The 27,232-nt window shown below is 36.3% G+C and overlaps 1 pseudogene; it reads left to right on the top strand.

Moving 5' to 3' along the window:
* The window catches only part of LOC144252332 (transport and Golgi organization protein 1 homolog), an 80,267-nt pseudogene that overhangs the window by 33,755 nt on the left and 19,280 nt on the right, over positions 1–27,232 (top strand).

The raw sequence follows: 27,232 nt of genomic DNA, 5'->3' as shown, positions 1-27,232 counted from the left end.
AAGTAACAAGTATGATTTTAAAAAATCAAAATATAATTTTACCTCTCTGGTGTTTCATTTCATTTGCATAACTTCCTGTTGTTTCATTGCCCTGCCTTTCTTTCTTTCTGAATTTTAGGCATATTGCTAGAAGATAAAGCTGTGTAATTCTGCTTTCCAAGAACTGGAAAGATGAGAACATAGTAATGAGCCAAGTCACCATTTTGTTATGATGATAATGATTTTCACTTTACTTAGGAGAGATTAATGAAGTTAGAATAGTCACTATAACATCCATATACTTTGTTAGGTCAGCATTCCCATATACATAAATACATTCCCATATACATAAATACAGGCAGCATATATTCTACAATATTTAAGTCTTGATGATATAAAGAAGGAATTTTCCATCCTAATTACTTGAAATAATGAAAAGATCACCCATTCTAGTTAAGCTTCCATTAAATAGGCCTGTAGCTAAACCAAATTTGAAAACAGATTCTAATCATCTATATTTTAAACCAAATTTGAAAACAGATGCTAATCATCTATATATTTGTGCAATAGCTCAGAGTACACAAGTTCAAGAAACATTGTGAATTTACTTTTTATTCTTATAATGCGTGTTTATTCAAATGTTTCTATATTGACTTTCCAATAGCATACTGCTGATTGTGCCACATTTTTATAAATATAAGAACATTTTGATTTTTTTACTTCCTTTAAATATTTGAATTATGAAACAAATTCTACCAGAAAACAGTGGACAAAATGTATATATGCAGTTCATACTAATCAAACACCACCACCTCTGTGAGAAATCCAGCTTTACCAGGAATTTAAAACTAGGGGCCATGAACCCCTCTCTGATATAAGAGGTTATCTTACAGATAACCTCTATTCTGAATTTCATGTTTAACTACTCCATTGCTTTTATCTGTAGTTTTACCACCCACCATATGTTTTTGGGGTCTACCTGTTTAGGAAGTTATGCAAATTAAATTATTGAAATTGTGTTCTGAGGCATCCTTATTTCATTCAACAATGTTTGTTCTGATTTTTGTTATATAATATTCAATGCATATTTATAGTGTAACCATTTAAAATACAAAAGCCAATAAGCTTTTGAGTAGTTTCCTTCAGTAAGGTTTTTGTTCTATCATTGTTCTGCAGATGATTTTAAAAGACTGTCTTCATGGACTGTTAATTTTTTGAAATAGTTGATTACTTCCTCTTCCCGAAGGATGCTGTTCCCTTTGGGTTTCTAGGTTGTGGTACTTTCCTGCTCTTAATATTACCTCACTGGGAGTTCCTCTCTGATGTAAATGTAGGTGATAATGCCTGTTGGAATCTACCCAGACTCACTCTCCAGGCTATACTATGCCGACCTATAAGTGTTACCTGAAAGTTGAGGACTCCCAAATTTTTGTCAATTGCCTCCCCTTTTCCAGACTCATGTATCTGATTTTTCTTACTTGAAATCTTTGCTTCAGTGTCTGAGGCATCCCAGACTTAATATGTATGATAATTGACTCTTGATATCTCCTTCAACAATATTTCCCCTAGCTTTCCATCATTCATGCAGTTACTTATTCATCAAAGCCAACTGCTAGACTTTATCCTCAATTTTCCTTTTCCTTTAACCCAGCATTGAATTCATCATAAAGTCCTCTTAACTCTATATTCAAAATACATTCCCAGTCTGGGTACTTCAAATCTTTCCACTCCTGGGACCCTAAATCAAGCTACCACTATTTCTCACATGAACTATTGCAAAAACGTGTGCCTTCTTCCTGCCTCTGTGCTTATTTCCTGTTAAAAGAACAATAAAGATAACAGCCTGAAAGCTGATGAAAATATTGAATGAAGTGGGCCACTTTCTTGTATTTTCCGTGTTTCCAATCATGTGCCCACCCCAAATGACCCCTTCCACCTCTCATGTGAGCTTCCAGTCACGATGGCCTTCTGGTTTCTTCACTTATACTAAGATGGTTCTTACTTCAGGGACTTTGTGATTGCTCTTCTTCCTGCCTAGAATATTTCTCCTGATATCTAGAATATTTCTGCTGAGATCATCATGTAACCTATTTCTTTACTTCACTGAGGTCTTTTTTAATATCAGCTCAAGAGCTTTTGTAACCAGCATTATCTAAAATTGTGCCCTGACCTTTCCCTTCCCGTACTTCGTCTATTTTTTGTCACAAAACACCATGTATTAATAGATAATTAATTCCATAGCTCTTCTGTTTTCTGTAAGTCTTCACTAGAATAATAGTTCCTATGAGTGACCTGCTCTTTAATTCTGCATCTATATTTTGCAATCCTGGGCTATACTATGAGTTTCACAGTTGTTGGCTCAGTTGTAAATAAATGTGAATTCCTTTCATTCTTCCGTGACTAAGTATTCATGCTTAACTTTCTGAATACTTTTTAATAACCAAACTGAAAACATGAGAGATATATGCACTTAGGACCTTATAACACATTCCTGCATTCCTGTATTTAAGTGTGAGCAAGAGACCAGTTTATTCTTCCTTCTTCTTCCTTCTCTCTGCCTCCTCCTTATCCTCCCTACTTTACAACTACCTCTCCAACAAATTTCCAGGTAGGAATGAAATGTTAATATTTCTTTTGTTCCTTCATATGTATGTTCTCCAGCATGTGTAAGCTAAAGCACAACTTTTAGTGTGTTCACCTGGGAGACATTTATGGGCAAAAAGCAACATTTCTTTTCTAGTTCTCTTCTTTGATATGTTCACTCAAAAGAACCTGTCTTTCCAAACTCCATTACTGTATGATGTATGTTTATCTCTACAAATTATTAATTATTTAACAAAATAGAAATTTATTTTTACAAAATAAAATTTTGTTTATGGCATGTTCAGAGACATCATTGTTTCACTTATATATTATTGTTTCCTTTGCAGGAGTTGAGGAGTGCTGAAACAATTGGTCGTACTCTCATACTGTTACTGGAAAGGATTTTATGAGAAATGAAGGCACATTGGTCTTTGAACCTGGCCAGAGCAACACCATGTTGGATGTCAACCTAACGCCAGATATAGGGTCTTCAAGTCCATTTCCTAAACACTTTCAGATTGTGCTTTTGGGCCCAAAAGGTGGTGCCAGAATTGATAAAGCATACGGTACTGCCAACATTTCTCTTGTCTCTGATGCATAGTCACAGGTGATTTGGGGCCTTGCCGATCAGCTACATCAGCCCCTTGATGAAGACATTCTTAACAGAGTGCTCCACAACATTACCATGAATGTAGCCACAGAGAACATGGACGAACTGCTCAGTGCTGTGGTGCATCTAATAGAAAAGGTAAGAAAAACTTGCAAATGGAAACACTTGGTTTAATAAAACTTGACAAATTAGAAAACCAACACACAAGTCAAATTCTATTATATCACATACATAGAATTGTGATAACACTAAACTTCTAAATATAAGAGTAGAATTCATCATACCTGACAATGAACTTTTGTTAGGATATGAGGGATGCCTGTTTGACTCCCTCAGTATTCAATTTGCATAATCTTGTGCAGCAGAAAAAATAGTTCAAAGTCTAAAAAGGCAGAACAGATGTTGGAAGCTGCAGGCTCTTTCTGATTCTTCAGAAGCTGTTCACTTGTCTTTGGCATTTGATCCTCTATTGTTTTTGCAGTCATAAAAAGAGGACTTGCACCAATGTATAGTCCCACTAGCAATGTATGAGTATGCCCTTTTCCCCACTTGCCAACACTTATATTTGTTTGTATTCTTGGTAACTGCCATTCTGACTGGAGTGAGATGAAATCTTAGAGTAGTTTTGATTTGCATTTCTCTAATTGCTAGAGATGTTGAACATTTTTTCATATGTTTGTTGATTAATTGTATATCCTCTTCTAAGAAGTATCTATTCAGTTCCTTAATCCATTTATTGATTGGGTTATTTGTTTTTTGGTGTTAAGGTTTTTGAGTGCTTTATATATCCTAGAGATTAGTGCTCTATCTGATGTGCTTGTGGTAAAGATTTGCTCCCATTGGAACCACCATTTGACCCAGCTATCCAACTCCTCAATTTATACTCAAAGGACTTAAAAACAGCATTCTACAGGGACACAGTCATCTCAAGGTTTATTATAGCAGCACAATTCACAATAGTTAAATTGTGGAACCAACCCAGATGCCCTTCAGTAGATAAATGGATTGGGAAGCTTTGGTATATATTCATGATGGAATATTACTCAGCATTAAAAGAGAATAAAATCATGGCATTTGCAGGTAAATGCATGGAGCTGGAGAATATAATGCTAGGTGAAGCAAGCCAATCCCCAAAAGCCAAACTGAATGTTTTCTTTGATATGAAGAGGCTTACTCATAATGGTGATGGAGTGGAATATGAGAGGAATGGAGGAAATTTAGAAAGGGCAAAGGAAAGGGATGGGGAGGGAGGGAATAGGTGGGTAGGAATGATGGTGGAATGAATTAGACATCATTACCCTAAGTACATGTATGAAGACACAAATGGTGTGAAAAATACTTTATGTATAATCAGTGACTTGAAAAACTGTGCTCTGTGAATTGCATTCTGCCATCATGTGTAATAAATTAGAATAAATAAATAATTTAGTTTTAAAAAAAGAGGACTTGGAGTAGGTATTCATCCACATAGTGCTTTTAGTTTAAATTCCATGAAACAGAAACAATTATCCACTGCTTGTTCTCTGTTTCTCTTGGGCACTGGAAACTTTCCCAGAAAAGGAAAAGCTATGGGATGGCCAGATAACTTTAGGCATTCAATTTGGCCTGGACGTGGACCAACTAGGTTTTGTTTTAAACCCATTTATTTATTTACACTTCTGAAAATGATGGAGTTAAATGGAGATATGAGCCCAAGGACATACATGAAAATAGATAAATAAAAAGAGTTAGTACTAGAGGAAAACATGAGAATGTGTGTGTGTGATTCTTACCAAGATATTTTATAGTAACACATTTACATATAAGTATAAAAAGTTTTGATCACATATGTATGAATTTATTAATACTATATTTCTAACATAGTGACCTTTAAATATTTAAAATGTTTACAGCAGGGACTTAGAATATCATGTCTATTCTATTTCCCATGATATTTCTTAAAATATAAAGCTCAAAGTATAAAAAAGAAAATTGTTATGTATATAGGTAAGAAGAAGAGCCCATGCCAAGTAGCTTGTAAAGCAGAGAAGTGGTTGTTATTTCACATAGAGAACATTCTAGAAAATAGTGATCTCACTCCAGAAAATAATGTTACTTAAATTTTTTTAAATATTGTTTTTAGTTATACATGGACACAATATCTTTCTTTTGTTTTATTTATTATTTTTATGTGGTGCTGAGGATTGAATCCAGTGCCTCACATGTGTGAAGCATGTGCTCTGCCACTGAGCCATGACCCCAGCCCATGTTACTTAAATTTTCTAATGATGAAATGGCATGGGACATCAGCAAGTTGATTTTTGGCCAAGACAAGGGAAAGCATATATGAGAACAATGTAGGGTAGAGCAGAGAACTTCAGATCAAATGTTTTGTAGAAGATATAAGAAAATTCTGCTGCCCCTTTTCCTCAGTAAGTTATATAAGATGGTTATATACCATTGGTCAAGAATCAACACTGAGGGTTGGGATGTGGCTCAGAGGTAGAGCACTTGCCCAGCATGCATGAATCACTAGGTTTGATATCAGCACCACATAAAATAAAATAAAATGAAATGAAATAAAATAAAGAGATTGTGTTCACTTATAATTAAAAAATAAATATTTTTTTAAAAAGAATCAACACTGATTTAAGTGGTTATCAAATAATATATCTTGATTATTTTGTTATGATTATTTGTGTGCTTTACCAAAAGGAACTTTCTATTTCCTTTTAATATGGGAAAAATTGGGGTACCTCTGAAATTCTTGGGTTATAACTTTTAAAGCTTGTTCTAGATGAATACCTAATGGGTGTTGTGTTCAAACAGAACAAATGGGTTTGGGAACATTTGTTCAAATACCATGTATGGCAGAAATGCTAATTTTAGCATTACTTACGGTAATAACAAAAATTGAAACAAAAAATTGCTATCGAGGGGGGCCTAGTTCAATAAATTCTGGTGTATTGATGAAATACAGCCATGAATGAACCACACAAAAACATTTTAGCCAATAATGGACCACATTATGGTGTTTCCATAAGATTACAAATTCCTATTAGTATTTTTACTGTAGATTTTCTGTGTTTACATTTGCAAATACTACCATGTGTCACCTATAGTATTAAGTACAGTAATATGCTGTACAGATTTGTAGCCTGGGAGCAGTAGGCTAAACCATGTATCCTGCATGTAGGTACTTATCAGATAGTAAGTACTCTGTGATATTCACAAGGACAGAACTATCCACAATGCATTTCCCAGAACATATCTCCCTTGTTAAGTTATGCATGACTATATGCCACAAAATATTTCATTTTTAGACATAGTTATATAATTAGACTACAAGAATAATAAAACAAAGCACTGAAGATATAGATAATCAAATATGGATAAGGTTATAAAACTTAACCAATAAAATTAAAGGATGCCCAGTTAAGTTTGAAATTCAGATAAACAACAACTAAATTTTAAGCATATATACATCATAAAATACTTACTTGCCATACTTATTTAGCAACCAGTTATTATGTGCTCATCTGAAATTCAAGGAATCCTATACTTCATCTAGTAACCTTTCATATATATCATGTTAAACTAACACTTCAACCTCAGCCTCAGAAGTTACAGCCTAAATCTGCCAGGGCTGAATAGAACTTGGTTACATAAAATCTTGTATTGCAGGTAAAACTGTTTCTAAGTTCTAAGTTTCCAAGTTCTTTGAAACAGAACCCGCCCTACATAATGTTTGTTTTATTTTCCATAATGTTTTTTTTACTAAAATCTCAATATCTTAGATAAGATCACACACTCTAGAAGTGTTATTTATTCATGTTTGCATGATACAAATATTGTCCTAAGAAAAAGCAATAGCTTTAAATGATTCATATGAAGACTACTAGATAAAATCCAACAGTGGGGTTGGGCATATTTTTGCAATAACATGATATTCTCGCCTCTGATTTTCCCACGCATGGTACAGTAAAAATAATTTTAAAAGCTGTCAGTTGCCTTAATAACACTATCAGTCTTTTAAAACCCTGCTGGATTTGATATTACAATTTTAATTTTACCAGATTTAGATTTCTTGGCAATTGGAGGTTAATAAAACATGAGTCAGGAGGCCTAATTTTGTGTTCTGGAAAACTTGAAAGAGCATATGAATAATTTGTTTTGTGGAATTTTGGTAGACCATCTCCCATTTCCAATGGTTGCTTCTTTTATTTTTAACCCTGACAGGTTTTTAATTTTTTCCCATGGTTGTTTTAAGTCTTCTGCTTGTTTTTAAGTCAATTTCTATAATTTGGGTGTTTCTTTTGTATCTGTTTATGTAAAATGTCCTTAAAAAGCCAGACTATTTATTTTTTATCACACACACTTTTAATATTATGCATTTGATTCCAAGATTATTTTGTACCTATAATTTATAATAGTACTAACTGGCTTAGATTTCAATCTATATTTTACTGACTGATTTTGTATTTTATAATTGTAATAATTTTAACTAAGTTGTCTGTGACCTGAGTCAATCTATGTTGTTTTTTTGACAAGCCTGTGGGGGATTTGGGCAGTCAGTGCAGGTATCTGTCAGGAACACCTCCTGGGTTTGGCCAGTCACCAACCCTGTGTTTTGGCTGACTTAAGTTATTTTCTTTCTGAATCAGTTTCTTTCCCTGGAAATGAAACAAAGATCATACTAAGACTTTCCTCAGAGGATTCTTGTGAAGATTAAAGAAGTTAACATAAAGTTCTAAGAACTCTGAAGTGCCCACAATAACCAAGCTTTATATAAATGCCCTTTTTGTTTTATTTTTTGCACTCTACTAAAAGGAATTGTTTCCTTTGAACATGGATAACAGTTTGAAAAACTGTAGAAATTTTGGATCATAACTTTTAGTTCTTAAAATTATGTACCTGTGTCTCTGTTGGCTTCTGGCATTTCATTTTCAGAAATGCCTCATGTCAGATTGAATTTTTGTTTCTCTGTTACTATGTTTTATTTTGATGATTTCTAGTATGACTTTTTTTTAATATTTAAAAAAAATCACTCACATATTATATGTCTGGTGTTTTTTGTTTTCTTAATTTCCTCTGATTGAAAGTAATCTCTGAACTTTTAGACAGGAGTGTCTCTTTAGCTTATTAAAGAACTTTGGTATTTTTTTTTCTTGTAACTGTTCTTTCATATGCTTGTGTCTGAGGGATTTGTCCTACTTGTCTGTTACGTTTTCTTTGAGTTCTAGGAGAGTTTCTTGAGCTTATTTTCCATTTGTTATGATAAGTTTGCTTATTTCAGTGTCCAATCAGCTGTTCTTTCATCTTCCTTTGTAATTTCCTCATTCTTAAATTGGTATTCTGTTCCTTTCATTGTATTTCCCCTGTGGATTATTCTGCATTCTCCCTTCCTATCTTTGAGGTGGCTACTATAAATTCAGATCTTGAGTTCTTCTTTGAGTTTGGAATGTTACTAAGTCACACACAAAAAAAATATGGAGAACTCCCTCATGAGCTCCTTTAGCAGGAGAAACGGGTTAGTCATTTCAAGGCTAATATAAGTTTATGTGCAAGTTGATAATGTATGTTGGCAGGAAGAGCATAATGTAGAATATAGAGAAAGTGATGACTTGGAGTTTAAAAAATTAACAGGAACTTATTAGATACATTAAAATAGAACAAAATAAGTCAGTGGCTTCATACCATTGCTTAGGTATTAGTTGAGATGTGGGCTCCTTCATTCTGGCAAGGAAAAACCATGAAGGTGATTTTCCCCACTATTTTTCTTAAGACTACATTTAATGAATAATGTAGTCTTCCAAAGTAGGAAGGGTCATATTTCTGAAAAAGACAAGGATGCCAGGTGGTTTTGAGTCCCAGGACATGCAAAGTTAAAAGAGATGGTTAATACAGACATAAAAAGGTTTGTGGTAGCCTTTTTATCAGGGAGAGCAAGATATAAATAATAACATAAGTGATCTTAACTGTACACCTCTACTCTAGTCTTGACATAGTTTTGCATTAAAGAATATGAGTGGATTATAATATTGAACATTATAATACTGAAATTTATATAAGGTTCAACTTAATCCTCACCAAAGGTTTTATATATATATACACACACACACACACACACACACTATATTTTAATATAGTTCTTTTAAATGTTTTTGTTAGTTCATTGTAACCCATAACAATCAGTTCGTTTTGACAGTCATACATGCATGGAATATAATTTGCTCCACTTTAATCCCCAGTATACCTCCCCGCTTCCCTCCTCCCATTTTCCATCCTCTATTGTACTGGCCTCCCTTCTATTTATTTATTTTTTCATTGGTCACCAGTCTATGATGAAGTATGGACTCACTTCCAGGGCTACTTGACCCCACAGTCCTGCTTTGTAACAACTCCCTTCCAACCTCATGGATCCTAGGTGTTCAGACTTTCATTCCACATGAGTGCCAGTGGGTGACAAGGTTAAGACAAAGAACCAGCAACCTTTTTCCCTGTACTCTTCCTTTAACCTTGCAGGGTGAGTCCCAGTGTTTGAGGTTTTTATTGAAAAATAAGCAAGGTATCAATAACTTCACAGGTGCCTCATTTCAGGAGGCTTCTTCTCTTTACCACTGCTCCTAGATGTCTATCTGAGACCAATGATTACCAGTTCCTTCTTAGTACCTTTGATATATGTCTTTAATCCTGTCTTCAGAAATCTCTGACATGGATTGCTTATTTGTTTAAAGTAAGTTCCCACTTAAGCTACAGAATGTTTCTGTGTGTGTGTGTGTGTGAGAGAGAGAGAGAGAGGTGGGTGGGGGAGGAATCAGATTTGGTATTTTAGAAGCATCATGTTGAAGAGGTTGTTGAAATTAAAGAAGAGGGAAAGCAAGAAATAGGAAAACTAGGTGGTAATTCCAGAGACTTGTAAGGCTGAGGTAGGAGGATGGTAGGTTCCAGTCAAGCCTGGGCAACTTCATGAGACCTGTCTTAAAAAATAAAAAGAAATTAAAAGGAATGAAGGTGTAACTCAGTGGTAGAGTGCCCCTGGGTTCAATCTGATGACTCTACATATTAATTCTCCACCTATAGTCCCCTAGGTGCTAATTTTAAAAGCATGAGTTTTCATTAAAAATAAGAAAAGAAACCCCTCCATATGCATTTCAATAATTCAAATTGTATCATAATTTGACTATTAAGACAAGGGAAAATCAATGCAACTAATTCAGATTTAAATTCAAGATTACACAGTGCAAAATAGGAAATAGTCTTGGAAAGGGAAGTAGAAAAATGTAAGATCCCTCTTAGAGGTCAGAAAAAATAAATTCAAAAATGTGATTTTTTTAAAGGTAGTGTTAACTTGAAGTGGAAAACAAAAAGCAAAAAACCTTTGAAGCAAAGTCATTTGTGTTTACAAGGGCCTTTGAGTTTCTTTAATGTTTTAGTGATTGTGGTTTTTAAAATGTTGATTTGTGGAGGATGGGCACAGGGGATTGAATCTAGGTGCTTAACCACTGATCCACATCACCAGCCCTTTTTTACATTTTTTTTTTATTTTGAGATAGGAAATCCATAAATTACTTAAGGCCTTGCTAAATTGCTGAGGGTGACTCTGAACTCAAGATCCTCCTGCCTCAGCCTCCAGAGCCACTGGGATTACAGTGTGCATCATGAAGCCTGGCCTTAAATGTTGATTTTATAATCCTTTCTTTTTAGCTGATAAGAGAAATTACAAAATACAGAATACTTGCAAACTACAAAATATGGGATACTTACAACTAAAGGTGCTTTGTTCAATGATCAGAGTTTAACTAACGTTTCAACCAGTGACTCTCAAACTGGGAGAGTGATACTAGTCTTATCAAGAGAAGTTTAGAAATGGCTGGGGGCATTTTGTTGTTGTTTCACCATGACTGAGGAAACTACTAACATTTGTTGGCCAGGCCCATAGATAGTATATAACCTTCAGCTAGTAGGAACAGTCCAAACCAAAGTACCAATAGAGTTCTATCAAGAAACCCTGGTGCAAAGAAGTAATCTACCAAGGAAAACACAGTTGCAGTTAAGTAAGAGAACAGAGCAGGTGCCGGGTGCAGTGCTGCATGCCTGTAATCCCAGTGGCTCTGGAGGCTGAGGCAGGAGGATCGTGAGTTCAAAGCCAGCCTCAGCAAAAGTAAGGCCCTAAACAATTCAGTGAGACCTTATCTCTAAATAAAATACAAAATAGGGCTGGAGATGTGACTCAGTGGTCTAGAGCCCTTGAGTTCAATCCCTGTTACCAAAGAAAAATAGACCACCCAGGTGACTTGTTTGTACCAGTAGGTCTACCTAAAACGAAAAGGGATTTTATGCAGTCAAATTGTTTTATTATCCATTTAAATATTATTCTTTATTTCTTTATGTTTGTCAAGAAGTAAATATATTTAAGATAACAACGAAAAATAATAAAAGAATGACAAGTGTAGGAACCTAATGATGACTTACACTTTTTGATTACAGACTTGAGATTCATCTGAAATGACAATGCAATCCCTAGCTATTGCAACAGAAATCTTAACCTCTGAGTGAAAAAAAAAAAAAGAGGGATGTTGAATACCTTCAATCATCTTTTCTCACTTCTGCATAAGTACCAATAGAGGTTGGCCAAAAATATTTTAAAACCTAAAACATACTATTAAAGTTGGCTTTTCTTTAAAATAAGTGCAAGTATATGATATGGCCTAGTGTTAATTTACAATCCCTACTTTCTTATGCTGCGACTGTCTTTAAATGTGCCCAGTTTGAACTGAGATGTGCCATAAGTCAGATATCAAAGACTTATTATGAAGAATGTAAAATAACAGTTATGTTTTTATTTTGATTACAAGTTAAAAGGATGACATTTTGACTATATTGAATTATGTAAAATGTATTATTAAATGAAGCTCATCTGTCCTATTTTTTAAAATATGACTTCTAGAAAATTTAATTTACATGTAGAGTTTATATTTCTATTGGTGGTTCTAAGGGCTTCTAGAAAATTTAATTTACATGTAGAGTTAATATTATATTTCTATTGGTGGTTCTAAGGGATCAGTGAGAAATAAGAGAAAGATCATGTTCAGATTCTCTATTTCATCATTTGCATTTGATGTCATTCACTGATCCTCTTATGTATTCCAAACCATTTCAAATTTCATGTGGATTTGGGTAAGACTGAGCTTTCATACTAATCACAGAGAACTTACTTTCCCATATATGTTTGTTCAGTGTCCCCCACTAAGTATAGTCTTCATAATAGTGTTTATGGTCCTGTTTCTAATTTTATACTGCATGCATAAGTTCAAATGCTGAAGATTCAGGAGGGTTTGCTTTGCTTCAGTGTATGCTCTGGTAGACTATATGTTATCCCGAAGAACATATTTTCTCCTCCACTCTCCCTGTCTCCTCCAAGAGGTGCTTGTGATCTTCCAAGCACACTTTGGGAGGATGTTATCAGCCTTACTTTGTTTCAGTGAGAAGAGAACAGTTTCCAGAGTAGGCACTATCTAAAAATGTCTCCTTAGTGATGAAAGCATTTATTGCCAAGACTTTTGTTGCTTTGTCAATTGTCTATATTGGCTGTAACCACCAGGGTTTTGCTGTTTAATTATTTAAACCACATAAATGGGCAATCTTTCATATATTATTTCATTTTCTTCTTAAAAAATTAATTATAAAATTTTAACTTTGACCCATATTTGTATAGATGAAATATCTGAGACTCAGAAAAGTTAATGATTTTACTATAGTCACACAATTAGACTTCTGACTCTTACTACAATCTTTTTGGCTATATTCCTTACTTCTGCTGCTGTTCTGGTAAGGAAGTAATTTATATTTCTGAAAACTAAATGGATAAAGCCCAACAGAGCACTGTGGAAATTGAGATGTGCAGGCCACAAGTCCCCAATATCTGTTCTGCATTTATTTCAACACACCAAATATTTGACCTCCGTGAAAAGAATGCCAAGGTAAATTAGGCAGAACCAGAAACAGGAACTCATATACATGCCATATATTAGTGGCAATTTCAGATGTTTGAGTTTCTTTCTTTGTACAGTTGAAAGTGGAATAATATTTGTCAGGGCTAGACAAACAGTAGATGCTGGCAGAAGACCTTGCCTTGTATATGACTCACTTCCATTAATACAGTACACTTCAACATGGCTTTTTAATTGTGGGGAGTGCCTCAGCCCTACTGGTCATGCCCAGCCTAAACCTCCATCTTCCCTGGATTTAAGGACAAGATACTTGTTTAAATTCCACTTAAGTTATATGATCCCTTTACTTAAAGTCTAATATTTTATGCATTTTTATTGTATTAAGTCTAAATCTTTATGCTTGATTTTCAAGGAATTTCATAATCTGACCTAAGCACACAAATATGTCATCCTTTATAGAATCCTTTCCTCTTAGCAAAATGAGGTGTCCTTACTTTCTTTAAACATACTTCTTTCTGCTGAGTCTTTCTTATGCTGTTTAATTCACTTGCCTTTTATTCTCTTTTTAGAATCTGAATCCTATGTACTTATCCAGGTCTAGCTCAAATCCCAAGACTCATCTCTTACTTTTAACTCTTTAGTGTTTACAATTTGTACCAAAATATATTTTAGCATTTATTTTGTGGCAGGGTAGGGCCCTTGCCACCCTCCCACTACACTAACTTTTACCAAGGAGGAAACTGGTATTACCAAGAAAGACCTGTTTATTTTTTAGGAGTTCCCATTCTCGAGATTATAATGAGGATCTAGAGTCACCTCCACCCTTGGAGATAGATCCAAGATTGGGGTCCTTCGGCACAGGTGTAAAGGTTGATCCATTGCCTAAACCTCTTACACTGGCACAGAAGATGATGTACACACACACACACACACACACACACACACACACATACACATACACACACACACACACACACACACACACACACGCCAAAACTCAGAAAGGAAGGAAGGAAGGGAGGGAGGGAGGGAAGGAGGGAGGGCAGGGAAAGAAGGAAGGAGACCCTTTGAAATCCATTGAGAAATGATACTGTTCTGGTCAACCTGACAGAAAATGGATATTTGTTGTCATTTTCTGACTTACCATATTGTGACCAAGCATAGTGCTTTTATTTTTATTATTTTTTACTAAGACCTTTACTAGGATTCACCTGGTTTATAACTTTTTCATTTAAATATAACTGAATCTGCTGGAAGGTGGTGGCAGAGTCTGTAATCCCAGATATTCAGGAGGCTGAGGCTGGAGGATCGAAAATTTGAGGTAAACTTGGGGAACTGAGCCAGACTCTGTTTCAAAATAAAAACTAATCTGGGCATGGTGGCACACACCTGTAATCCCAGCAGCTCAGAATGGTGAAACAGGAGAATTGGGATTTCAAAGCCAACCTTAGCAACTTAACGAGGCCCTGAGTAACTCATTGGTACCTATCTCTAAATAAAATACAAAAGAGGGCTGGGGATGTGGCTCAGTGGTTGAGTTCCCAAGAGTTCCATATCTGATAGCAAAAAAAAAAATTAATAATAAATGAATAAATAAAATAAAAAGGGCTGGTGATGTAGCTCAGCAGTGGAGCACCTCTGGATATTTGTTCTAGGGAGTACAAAAAAAAAGAATTTTCAATGCATATTACTTTTTGTCTAGTTTATTTCATTCAGAATCTCTCTGTTTTTGCTATTATCAATAGTTCTTTATTCTTGCTAAGTATGTTTCCAAAATTTATTATCTATTTTCCTATTGATATACATTGGGGATTTTTTTTAAGTAAACCAGGTTATATTTATACAGTGGAAAATTATTAAGCAATGAAAATAAGAAGTACATTCACATCCAACAACTTGGATAAATCTTATAAAAATACATATGGAGCTAAAAAAGCCGCATACCAAAGAACACATGTGTATGATTACACTATATAAAGTAACAAAACAGGCAAAACTAATCCTTGTTATTAGAAGTTAAAATAGTGCCTAACTCTGGGGGAGTGGAGGGAATAATTAGGGGAGCAATGAGAAAGGGCTCATGAAGGTGCATTTGATGTCCAATTTCTTGACCTGGGTTAGGGTTCAGTGGATATGTTTACTTTGTGATAATTCATTGTGCTATACGTGATTTTCTTTTGTCTGTTATATTTAATAAAAGAGAAGCTCTATTAACAGTAAAAAAAATCAATCTCTACATTCATGTAATAGTTAGTAATCCAATGCCTACTATATGGTTAATATGAGTATAAGGGTTCTGAGGCATGTAAGACAGACATGTTCCCACAGTCCAACACTGGGTATTTTTTGACTATTACAAATAAAACCACCATGAATAGTTGTGCACAAGTCTCAGTGTGGATGTATGCTTTTATTTCTCTGGAGTAAATATCTCGACAGATGTGATTTAATTTTTAAAGCAACTGCCAAACAGTTTTCTAACAGTTTGTGCCATTGTTTATACTACATGTTATAGTCTGTAGTTCTAAGAGAGATACCATAGTCTTCATCTTTGTCAACATTTGTTATGATCAGTCTTAAATTTTGTCTATCTTACTGTATGTGTAATAACATTGCAGTTTTGATTTACATTTCAACTTATGTTGGATATCCTTTCATGTGCACATTCACCATATTTGTATCTACTTTGGTGAAGAAAAAAAATCTTCTGCCCATCTTTTCAAATTGGGTGATTTTTCTTATTAATAAGTTGTAAGAATCATTTGTATATCCTAGATATCATTCTCTTGAGAGATATATGTTTTGCCAATACTTTGTCCTAGTCGGTCAGCTTACCTTTCCATTTCCATAACAATGAATATAGAATAGACAAAGTTTGTTGTTGTTGTTGTTGTTGGTACTGGGGATTGAACTCAGGGGCATACCACCACTGAGCCACATCCCCAGTCCTATTTAGTATTTTATTTAGAGACAGGGTCTCACTGAGTTGCTTAGTGCCTCACTTTTGCTGAGGCTGGCTTTGAACTTGCAATCCCCCTGCCTCAGCCTCTTGAGCCACTGGTATTACAGGTATGCACCACCACGCCCAGCATGAGACAAAGTTTTTAAGTCTGATTTATTTCTGAGAGGAGAGAGAGAAAAAAAGAGAGCATGAGGCAGAAAGAGCTAGTTAGTTTTAAAAGTCTCTGCCAAGCAGCTTTTTATATTTTCTTCCAGAAGTTGTATAGGTTTAGCTGCTACATTTAGGTCTGTAGTCTATTCCTACCAGGAGTGTGTGAGGGCTCCCATTGATCCACATCCTTGCCAACTTATTATTATCTTTTTGATTATAACCATCTTAATAGATGTGAAGTAGTATCTCACTGAGGTTGTACATTTCCCTAATGGTGCTGGGTATCCTTTCATTTGCTTATTTGCTTTTGCATATTTTCTTTGGAGAAATGCCTATTCTAATTTCTTGCCATTTGTCTTTTCATATTGAACAATAAGAATTGCTTGTATATTCTAGGTAGTTATATTCTAACTACATGAATTGTAAATATTTTCTTCTATGATTGTGTTTTCACTTTCTTCGATGGTAGCCTTTAAAAGTTTTAAATTTGAAGTTCATTATTTTATTATTTTTTTCTTTTGGTACTTGGGCATTTGGTGTCTTAACTACAAAGTCATTGTCTACTCCAAGATTTATCTATGCTTTCTTACATTTAGTTTTGGTTCTTACATATATATGTGTTGTCTATTTTGAATTCTTACATTTATGTCTGTGGTCCATTTTGAGGTAATTTTTATGTGGGGTAGGGTTTAACTTAATTCTTTTGCATTAAAGACTACATCATTTTGAAATATATTTTCATTTGGAATGCAATTCTAGGATGTCAGTGTTTTTTATTCTTTCAGAACTTGAAAATGTTGATGTACTATTTTCTGGTTTGCATGGTTCTTGAATGAATTTTGATATTTTACTTTCACTCCTTTGTACATAATGGTATCTGTTTTCTGTAGATGCTTTTCAATTTTTTTCTTAGCACTGGTTTTAAGCATTTAGTGTATATTTGTGTCATCCTTATCATTTTTCTTATTAATTGAGCTTTTTGAATCTGAGTGTTCATCAGATATAGAACATTTTTATTTATTATTTCTTCAAATGTGTTTTTCCCATCTCTTTTAGGAACTACCGTAACATATATATTGGACTTGTTGAAGCTATGCATACTGATGCTTTGTTAATTTCAGTCTCTTTCTCCGTGTTTGATTTTGGAGTCTTTATCACTGCATATTCAGTTTGCTGATATTGACTTCTTCAATGTCTTTATCACTGCATATTCAGTTTGCTGATATTGACTTCTTCAATGTCGAATCTGCTGTTAATCTCATTCAGTGTAATTTTCACCTTAGCCATTGTTTTATCTGATTTTATCTAATTTTATCTGTTTTATCTAATTCAGACATTTTTATATCTTCTTTTTTCTCCTTTACATGCTTATGCTTTTCCATAGCATCTTGAACATATGGTATACAACTGTATTAATGTCCTATCACAGTGTAATTAATGATCATTTCTATTAATTTTCTTTTCAACATGGGTTATATTTTCCTACCTCTTCGCATGCCTCATACATTTTTATTGGATTCCAAACATTGTGAATTTACCTTGTTGAGTACTGGATATTTTGTATTCTTTTAAATATTCTTGAGCTGTGTACAGCTTTTTGCTGAATTATCTTGAGCTGTGTACAGCTTTTTTTCTGAACTATCTTGGAAACATTTTTATCTTTTTAAGATTCTGCTAGACAGGAGTTACCTTCAATCTTGGGCTAATTTTTTTTCCTTTTACTGACTATGTTACTTGATGCCCTTTTATTATAGATTTTCCATTCTAGCTGGTGATTACAAAAATTGATCTCCATGCCAACAATCGCCACCACCTTCCATTCTGTTCCTTTCTGAAGGTTCTTTCTCTGGCCTTACATGTGTGCCCATTGTTACATAGCCACAGACTTCAGGGGAACCCTCCATAGATGTCTAGAGAGCTAATGCATGTACACACTCTCCCTCCCTCTGCAGTTCTCTACTCTCTCCTTTATTCTGCTCTGGGACTTCTAGCTGCATCGGTCTCTTCAGACTTTAAAATCCATCTCTTCAACTCTGGAGATTTTCTGTTTGAGTTTCCCTTCTCTGGATGTGGCCTGAAAAATTCTTTCCAGCGAGTAAATTGGGATAATCCTAGCACTCATCTCTCATGCTTAACTTTATCTTAGAGGTCACTCTTATGCTGCTTATTATCTATTATCTGAGAACTGTTTGTATTTTGTCCACTTTTTTTCCAATGTTTCATATTCGAGGGTAAATCTGTTGCCCCTTTTGGAGAGATTTAGTCTTCCATAAATGTTTAACACTATTCTCTGGCACATCATTTACAATAGATGAGGTTCTTCCTGGTAACAGCAGCGTTAGGCAAGTGCCTTCACAAATTTCCAATGGTATATGTTATTATGCTGCCAATTATTTGTTTCAGATATGTTTTTCTTGTATCATTTAGATTGTACTCTGACATTAGGAACCCTTCATATCTTAGAATTTTATGTCCCCTCCACCCAAACTGGTCACATTTACCTTTAACAATTACTCAACCCTTACCCCGTAAGAATTCCCTTTGAGGTATTAAAGAATAATGCACTTGAGATTATTTATCTCCATGCCAGTAATCACCACCACATTCTATCCTGTTCCTTTTCTGAAGGTTTTTAATATAACCTTATATTAAACATCATGTTAAATATCAATGCCACATATTTAAATGCTATGAGTAAAAGTGAATGCTGATTCATCCACTAATTGTATGTATCCTGGTAGAAAGAACTACCACTACCTTATTGTGGCCAGTTGAGAAATTTTCTTCTCATTATCCACCAGACTAGTTAATATGTCTTTAAGGCAATAAGTTTAAAAAATAATACTGATAAATCAAAATATTGAAAACTCTACAAACTAAGCAGCTAGTTCTTCAGTAACTGGAAGCACTGACTATGCATATAAAAGTATATCTGATTATGAGTCAAAGTAAATATCAAGAAGATAATATGCAATTAGATAATTTTGCTCTTCTGATTTTTCCACCAATGAATTATCATTAATTTCTATTCTACAATAAGAAAAATTCTACAACATACCATATTCTATAATAAGAAAAATAAGAAAAAAGTAAAACTAGTTTTAAAAGATCTACTTGAATATTCCAGTATCATGTAACCAAACAACTACTCTCCACACAAGTATGTTTTTATTCAACAACAGACACATTCAGGGTACATTCCTGGAGTTGAGGATGCATGCTGCTGAGAGGTGGACCTTAAATGCCTTGTTCTCATAGCTTATTTCCTCTCAGTACTATTTATATATGGGGGCTTAATAGTTAATATATGTGTTTAGGTTAATAGTGTAGTATATTTATAATATTATTGGAACCATGAGTTTATCCAACAAATCATTTGTTAACTCTCTCATACATTCTAGGCATTTCCCTAGTCACTGATGTAACAGTAGTGAACAAAACAACTAATTTCCTGCTCCTGTTGGAAATTGTGTTTGAGGTTGGGTCAGAGCAGTCAAGTAGAAAAACAAATGTAAGGCAAGTGGTAAGAGAAGTCTAAAGTGGTAAGGCAAGTCTGAAGAGAAAGAAAGGCAGGGTAATGGGCTTGATAGTCATGGCAAGAGGCTCTATTTTGTGTAGGGTGGCCAGGGAAGGCCTTTATCACATGAAATGCCACTGTTACAGAGACATGATAAAGTGAGGGGGTAGTTAGCTAGTCAGATGATTTGGGGAGTTAAGGTTGAGGCAAAGTTGCAAGTGTAAATGCTCTGAAGCAGGGGTGGGATTGGTGTATTTAAATGGAACTAACAGACAAGAGAAGAATGTTAGGAAATGGGGAGAAAAGGATGAGGGGAGTCACATTGAATAAGAACAGTCCATACTAAGGCAGGGCAATCCATAATAAAGTCATGGCTTTTTTTCCTTTTTTTTTCCTGATAACAGAGATTGAACCCCCAGGGGCACTTAAACACTGAGCAACACCCACAGTCCTTTTTAAAATATTTTATTTAGAGATAGGGTCTAACTGAGTTGCTTAGGGACTCACTACATTTCTGAGGCTGGCTTTGAACTCAGGATCCTCCTGACAGCCTCCTGAGCTGCTGGGATTACAGATGAGTATGACCAGGCCTGGCTAAACTCATTGCCTTTCATTTGGAAATGGGAAGCTATAGGAAGATTTTGAGCAGAGAGACACAATCAAATTTATATTTAAGAATATCACTCTAGTTGCCATCAGGACAATAGATATTGGGGAAAATGAGGGCAGAAGCAAGGACAGAAGAAGGCTATGGGAATCATTAAGGTGACTTATGATGTGGGTTTGGCCTGTATATTGGCTTAGCAGATGCAGAGGAGTGGTCAGATTCTGGGCATGTTTCAAATGCTTATTTGGAAAGAAGGAAGTCAGAAAAATAAATAAATAAAATGCTATATAATTTATATCAAATTCTAGAAAATTCAAAACAATCTATAATGACAGGAGATGTTTGGAGACAGCCCAGAAAAAGAGAGGGGAGGGATTACAAAGAAGGATGAAATACTCTTTTGATTTTGGTGTTAGTCTCATAGGTATATTCATGTCAAAACTTATCAAATTGTACACCTTAAATGTGCAATTTATTGTAGGTCAACTATATCTCAATAAAATTGTAAAAATAAAGACATAATATTGTCTAATGGACGGGAGTTGGAATGTGAGAGAAAAGAGATCAAAGATGGTTTGTAAGTTTTGGGCTTTGAGCACCTGGATAATGGGAATAAATTGTCATTCTTATTTCTGAGATAGGGAAGACTGAAAGGAGCAGATTTTGAGAGAAAAATGAATTCAGTTTTCAACATGTTGTTAGAGATGCCTACTAGATACATTTTATAACATAATAAATACATGGTAGAAATGAAATGAAGAATGACTCAGATAGACAGTTTCTCTGTATGATCCACTGGTTCTCCAGAAAGCGCAGAAGTACACTGGACCAACGGGGACCTCTCATGGCCCCTGTAGACAAATGTTTGTGCACACCTCTTTTTCCCATCGTTTTCTTTATTTAACATTATGAACATGGTGGACTACATTCTTTTCTCTAAATTTTAAAGATTCAGTTAATTTGGGGAAACAACTGATGGGTTCATTGTTGGAGGTTGATGAATAACCTTAGCAGAGACTATAGTGACAAGCCCTTGGTCACATACAAACGAGAATGGCTCCACCCAAGATGGGAGCATTGCAGACACTCTTCCTTGGGCTGGCTAGCTTGTGCCTCCCCCCCCCCCTTTAACTGCACATATCAATAATTCAGCTATATTATGATTTAAATCAGATTTTGCTCCTCTTGTCAGAAAGTACAATTGCTTGTTAGTTGATAGGTTGTGATGAAAAGGAGTCTACTCCTTGGGCTTGAAACTTAGCTCCATTACTCACTCCATTACTCACTGCTCAATTTACTCTAAAATAAGGATTGGAATACGACCTACTACTACTGTAAGGTACTATTGTTATGAAGATTAAATTAATTGATATGTATAAAACCTTCAGAATAACAACTGGACATAAATAAAGCATTCAAGAAATGTTAGCTACTAGCTTTCTTCTCTGATAATCGGTTTTGTCAGTTGGTTCCCACTAAGTTGTGGACTTTTTTGGACCAGGACCAGATATCTTGTCTTTTGATTTTCATCCACTCCCACACCATGCTAGGGCTTTGTCCAGCGTCTGGCATGAATGGTAGCACAAAATGAAAGTTAAAAATATGCTGTTGAATTAAATGACTTCTTCCCTTATGGATAAAGATAAGAATCTTAAGATCTTAGCCCAAAGACTAATGTCCATCTCTCTGCCCCCACCTGTCCCTGCCTTAAAAAATAAAGCAGGCCACTGTCTCCAGTTTACACCCTCACTCACAGTTCCATTCACCTTCCCCTTTCCTAATCAGAGGGATCTTGGGGTGGGGCTTCAAGGAACCTCTAGGAGTTTGAAGGGGAGGGAGCTTGGAACCATAGACTAGCTGTGACAAGTCAGGGGTGGGATTTGGTAGTTCAGAAAAGGAGGTACCAGACCAGGAATGAGGGATGGGAGTGATGGTGGAGTGGGCTAGTTCAGGATGGACCAGAAATGAGACGTTGAGGAAAGCCAGAAAGGACCAGTTGGCGGGGGTGGGGGGTGGGTGGGGATGGGTGGGTGACAACTAGAATCACAGGGAGGGTCGCTTGTGAGGGCACAGAAGCAAAGGCAGGTGATTGGACGAGAAGGAGAGTTCTAGTTGCCAAGGCAGCGACTAGAGGAGAAGGTCTTCAGTTGAGGAGAAGGTCTCGACTAGAGAAGGACGGAGCTCCAGCTCCGTGCAGTTCTCCAGTAGAGTCTGTGGATCGACCCCCAGATATCCCTGCTGACGTGTCACCCGGGAAAGGCTTAAGCCTTCCCGGGCGCCACCCCTCCGAGCTTTGCTACCCACCCGCCCCTCGGGCTGGGCTAGGGGGTTGCAGGTTGACGGGTGGGGCGCAGGAGTGACAGAGCCTCGGGACCCTGCGTGTGTCCCCTCCAGCTCTGCTGGCGCCCCAGCCAGCCCTCTCCGGTTGGGGGGGGGGGCTTTGACTCCCACTAGTTGCCAGATTTTTATTTTTCTCTACTGACTGAGGCTGGGGTTGGGAAACACGATTCCCCAGGGACAGCTCTCAGTTTCTTCCCTTCCAGGATTCGCCTAGGATCTCAGTGGGTGATCTGGTTGTGATGGGGTTGTGCACCGCACGCCCGGGGCTCCCCACGCTGTAGCAGAGTGCTTTTCTGCCCCCTCCACAGGGACCTGGGCTGGTGTGGTATAAGGGCAGATGCTCTCCAGGGCTCGGTGGCCCTAATCCCAGCGGCAGGTTGATGGTGGGGCTCCTTGGGAAAGGCTCACTGGCCCCTTCGTCCTTTTGCTGCACTGGGGATTGGGCTGGTTTTGCCTTTTAACAGGGACTAGAGTTTAGGCTTGGGAAGAGCACTGAGTCCAGGCATGCAATGTGTTCCAAGGTCTCGGCCCCGACTCTGCTTCAATCCTGTCATTTCTGTGCATAGAAGCCTCCCTTCATATTTGAGGTAGGGTAGCAGGTGGGCCAATAATCTTTTGCTTTTGAAAGAAGCCAAGGATCTGCACCAGCCACCTGGGAACTGCAGCCTCTTCTGTGCGCAGGAAGCAGACAGAATTGCTTCCCAGTCCTGGATTGGAGGTGGGCGGTGGGGAAGATGTAGCCATTCAGATTCAGATGAAGAGGTTTGTTGCAATAACAATAATAAATACTCCAAGATTTTATAAGCCAATTCAGTTTTAGACTCAGTCGCTAGTGTTGTTGGAACCTCTTTCCTCTATATATTTACTGGCCCAGAATACTTCTTATGGCCTCCCGCTTGGTTTCTAGTAACCTTGCAACTTGATGACCGTGTTGTCCATAAATTGTAAGCAGTACATATTTTAAAATATTCATGCTAAAAAGGCCAAGAAGTTTACCATTGAGCTCTTTATGCCTAAATTGGTGTTACCAAAAACAAATTTTATAATTTGAATTGTTTCTTCCACTCCAATAAAGAAAAAAGATGTCTCCAATATATGTTAAGCAGTTCCTAGAGGTAACCCTAAGGCTGGAGTAAATAAACACTCAGAGAAGCAAAGCAGCTGCCATGATATTTCCTTTCAGTTTTGCTATTCTTTGCTATCGAGCACTATCCTACGTGGGCTACCTGGACAATCTCATCACTGATGCTTACTCAGTACTAAGACATGGTGTTGGTAAGGTTCAGTGAGGTAACATAACTTGAGAAATGGCCTGTGTCCAAACAGATGTGACCAAACACAACAGGTGGGTCTGTGTTGTGTTGTAGGAAGTAGTGAGGTGTGTATGTCAGGTGTCCTTGTGTGCCTTCCAAATAAGTGCTCCAAAAAAAAAAAGAACTAAATAGGTGCTCCATAGTATGCATTATGATGTCACCTAATATATTGCTGATTTGTAAATCCTCTATGACCTAAGGGGGAACAAGAGAAACATTGACATTTCCACTTGTGATGAGAATTCCCCACCTTAAAGTGTCTCTCACCTTCAACTAGGCCTCTTAATTATATATGAATTAGGATGCTGATAGTTCTGAAAATAGTCCTATTTTAGCTTCAAAAAAACAAGTTACCCTCTCCAAATCCGTGTTTGTTCCTCAGACATATATTTTTATAAAACACACATTCTTGTGTATTTTATTGCTAATTGGCTTTTAGAAAAAGTGTTATTTCCATTTCTTTGTGCTTTTTACATACATCTATTGTCCATTTCATCTTAAATCAGAAACTGTGTATTTGGTCAACCAAAAGAAAAATGTTGCTTCTACCAGTTTCTAGATCAATTGTGATTCTAGTCCTGCATTTTAAGCATGAAGGTATTGCCTGACCTTTTCTCGTGGTTAAACTTGTTCCTTGTCAGATAGGATACCCACTTTTGATTTTGTTTATTAAACAAAATACGAATGAGGATGTTTTGAAACAATCTTAATGTTGGATATAGTCAACAATATTTGCTCAGAGAAAATACATTTCCTGGTAATTTACCCAGATCCTGAACACAGAGACAGCAACTCTGCTGCAAATGAAATTGACAGTGTTTACGGCTGCATGGTAGCACTTGCAGCCACTTAAAGGTAATGTCTTTTAGCAGTTAGTTCAAGTTAATTAACCCCTTGGGGGTTCCTGGATATTCTAACCTCTTCCCTATTACCTCTGCATGAAGCCATACTTAAGCCTGTCCGTGTCTACATTTGGATTTACATATTTGCAAAATGAAGCTTTTTATGATTATGAAACAGAAAAAAATTGAGGCCTGCAAGAACCAGGAGTTTCACTGAAACCAGCCATGGTTGGTGGTAGCCACTTTGCTTTTTATTTCTCAGCACAGAGAAAAAATAGAGAAGCTTCCTTTTCCCTTGTCTAATTGCAGGGAATATTGTATTTTATAGCAATAAAATCTCTAAGGATTTTAGATACTTTGAGCAGGTGAATTAAAAATGATTCCAGAGAGTACTGGAAAAACTTGATTTTTGTTCATATTGGGATTCATATTTCCTGATTAGTCAATATGGACTGTGAAAAATCAAATCCTAATGTTTTTTCTTTTTTCAATGTTTATATACAGTGTTAATGTATCGAGGTGAAGCTCTTGAAGATTTCATAGGACCAGATTGTCGTTTTGTGAATTTTAAAAAAGGTGACCCTGTATATGTCTACTATAAACTTGCAGAGGTATCACCAGAACTTTGGGCCGGAAGTGTAAGTAAAAGTTTGACAGGTGTTATATTCTTACTTTTGATGGGTTTTTTAGCAGTGTAGATTTAAATGACTGATTTCTTGGGGTCTTTGTAGAGTTAACCTGACCTCTTTGCCAGGCCCTGTGCTCCTAACACGCCTTAGGCCTGGCACAGCATAGAATGTCAGGAGACTTTCTGAAACAGAACTGAACTGGTTGTGGTTGCTACCCCTCACATCAAGTTCCAGAAGGCTCTACACATCATAAAGGTTGTCATGGTGAAAACCTGACAATTCTTAGCTTTGCTGCTTCGAAAGGGAAGGATTCATGGACATTAGAGTTAATCCTGTAAATTAAGTCTGAGATAGTAACTCAGGCATGCATATTTAAAGTTGATTTTTTGTGTATTTTACCTAATCATTTGTGCTGTTTTTACTCTAAAAAAGCAGAATATTATGTTCATTATGTGCTTTTTTTCACCTTTTTTTTCTTTTTTGCAACTTCTGGGTCATCCATTTCCTGCTTTTCCTATATTCTATGCCTGAAGTTTCCCCCAGGGGTTCTACTTCCAGCCAGTTGTATGGATCTTCTGATGAAAGACATGACATTGTTTATATCATGCTTTGATATTTTAAATGGGGAGATTCACTAGGAGTGACCTCATTGAGAGGCTTATGAGTATTGTCCTTTTCGTTTAAAAAATGTGATATATGGATTGTTTACTTAAAATAGTAGCAAGGGTCTTTGATGACTGTAGGAATGTTCCAGTTTAGAGACATTCCGGGTTGCATCCTTGAAAGTTCTCACCCTAAATAAAACACCACACAGCAGATAATAAGAGTATCCCTATGGGAAAACTAGTTTCATTTTGCTGCCATTTCTGATTCTTAGGGAATGATCTTGAAACATGGTGCCTCTAGGTACAAACTTTATATTTAGACAGAGTCCCAGTTGCAGTACTCCATATAAAGAACCATCTATTGTTTCTTTCAAGTATACCAAATAGGATTGGTAACCTTTAAACTTGGAACTGTTTTTCCATGTACCTAAGTGGCATTTTTCATATAGTAGTCGTCTTTCTCCCCTTCTTTGAGCTTTTGGATAAATGGGCTTGATTTACATTTTCTCCTGTCACATTGTAGCCTGTTAACTATATTCATCCCTAGGACTCTTGCCATTCTGGGTGGCAGCACTCATCCTGTCTTCCCGAGGAGCCCTGCTTTCAGCACCTGACCAGAAAGGATCTTTGCCGACTGATGAGTGTTTGGGTGGCACTTTGTTTGCATTGCTCCTGTGGCATTCATTTGTCTTCTTTGCCTTCAGTCAGGTTGTGTTTTATCTTAGCTCCCTATAAAGTGAAAAACTCAGTTAGGAAAGGACCCCTGTCTAATCCATCTTCCTTTTGAATATTTCCTTTCAGGGCAGTGGCACTTAAGTGCATTTGTTCTGATAGTAGCTTATGCAGAATTTGTTCTCTTGTGGCAGTTCTTTGCTCCCCACCCACAAATCAAATCAACAGCACCTTGGCAGGGATGATGTATGGAAGCAAAATTAGATACAAAAATTATTTCCAGTCATGAGCCTCCATGATTCTGCATCATTTTTTTTTCATATCACAAGAAATGGGATACCACCCAGTGTGTAATTATGGAGCTTTATATAATCTATGGTCTCAACTGACACAGATTAAGAAGAGATAAATGTGTTTCCTTTCTCCATACATCTCTGGTTTCTTTCCCTTTTCCAAATTTAACCTTAATAGAATTTTCATCACAAGGGAAA

The sequence above is a fragment of the Urocitellus parryii genome, unplaced genomic scaffold (assembly GCF_045843805.1).
Source record: "Urocitellus parryii isolate mUroPar1 unplaced genomic scaffold, mUroPar1.hap1 Scaffold_40, whole genome shotgun sequence".
NCBI lineage: Eukaryota > Metazoa > Chordata > Mammalia > Rodentia > Sciuridae > Urocitellus > Urocitellus parryii.
The sequence above is the reverse complement of the archived record's forward strand: the minus strand, read 5'-3'. Positions and strand labels throughout refer to the sequence as shown.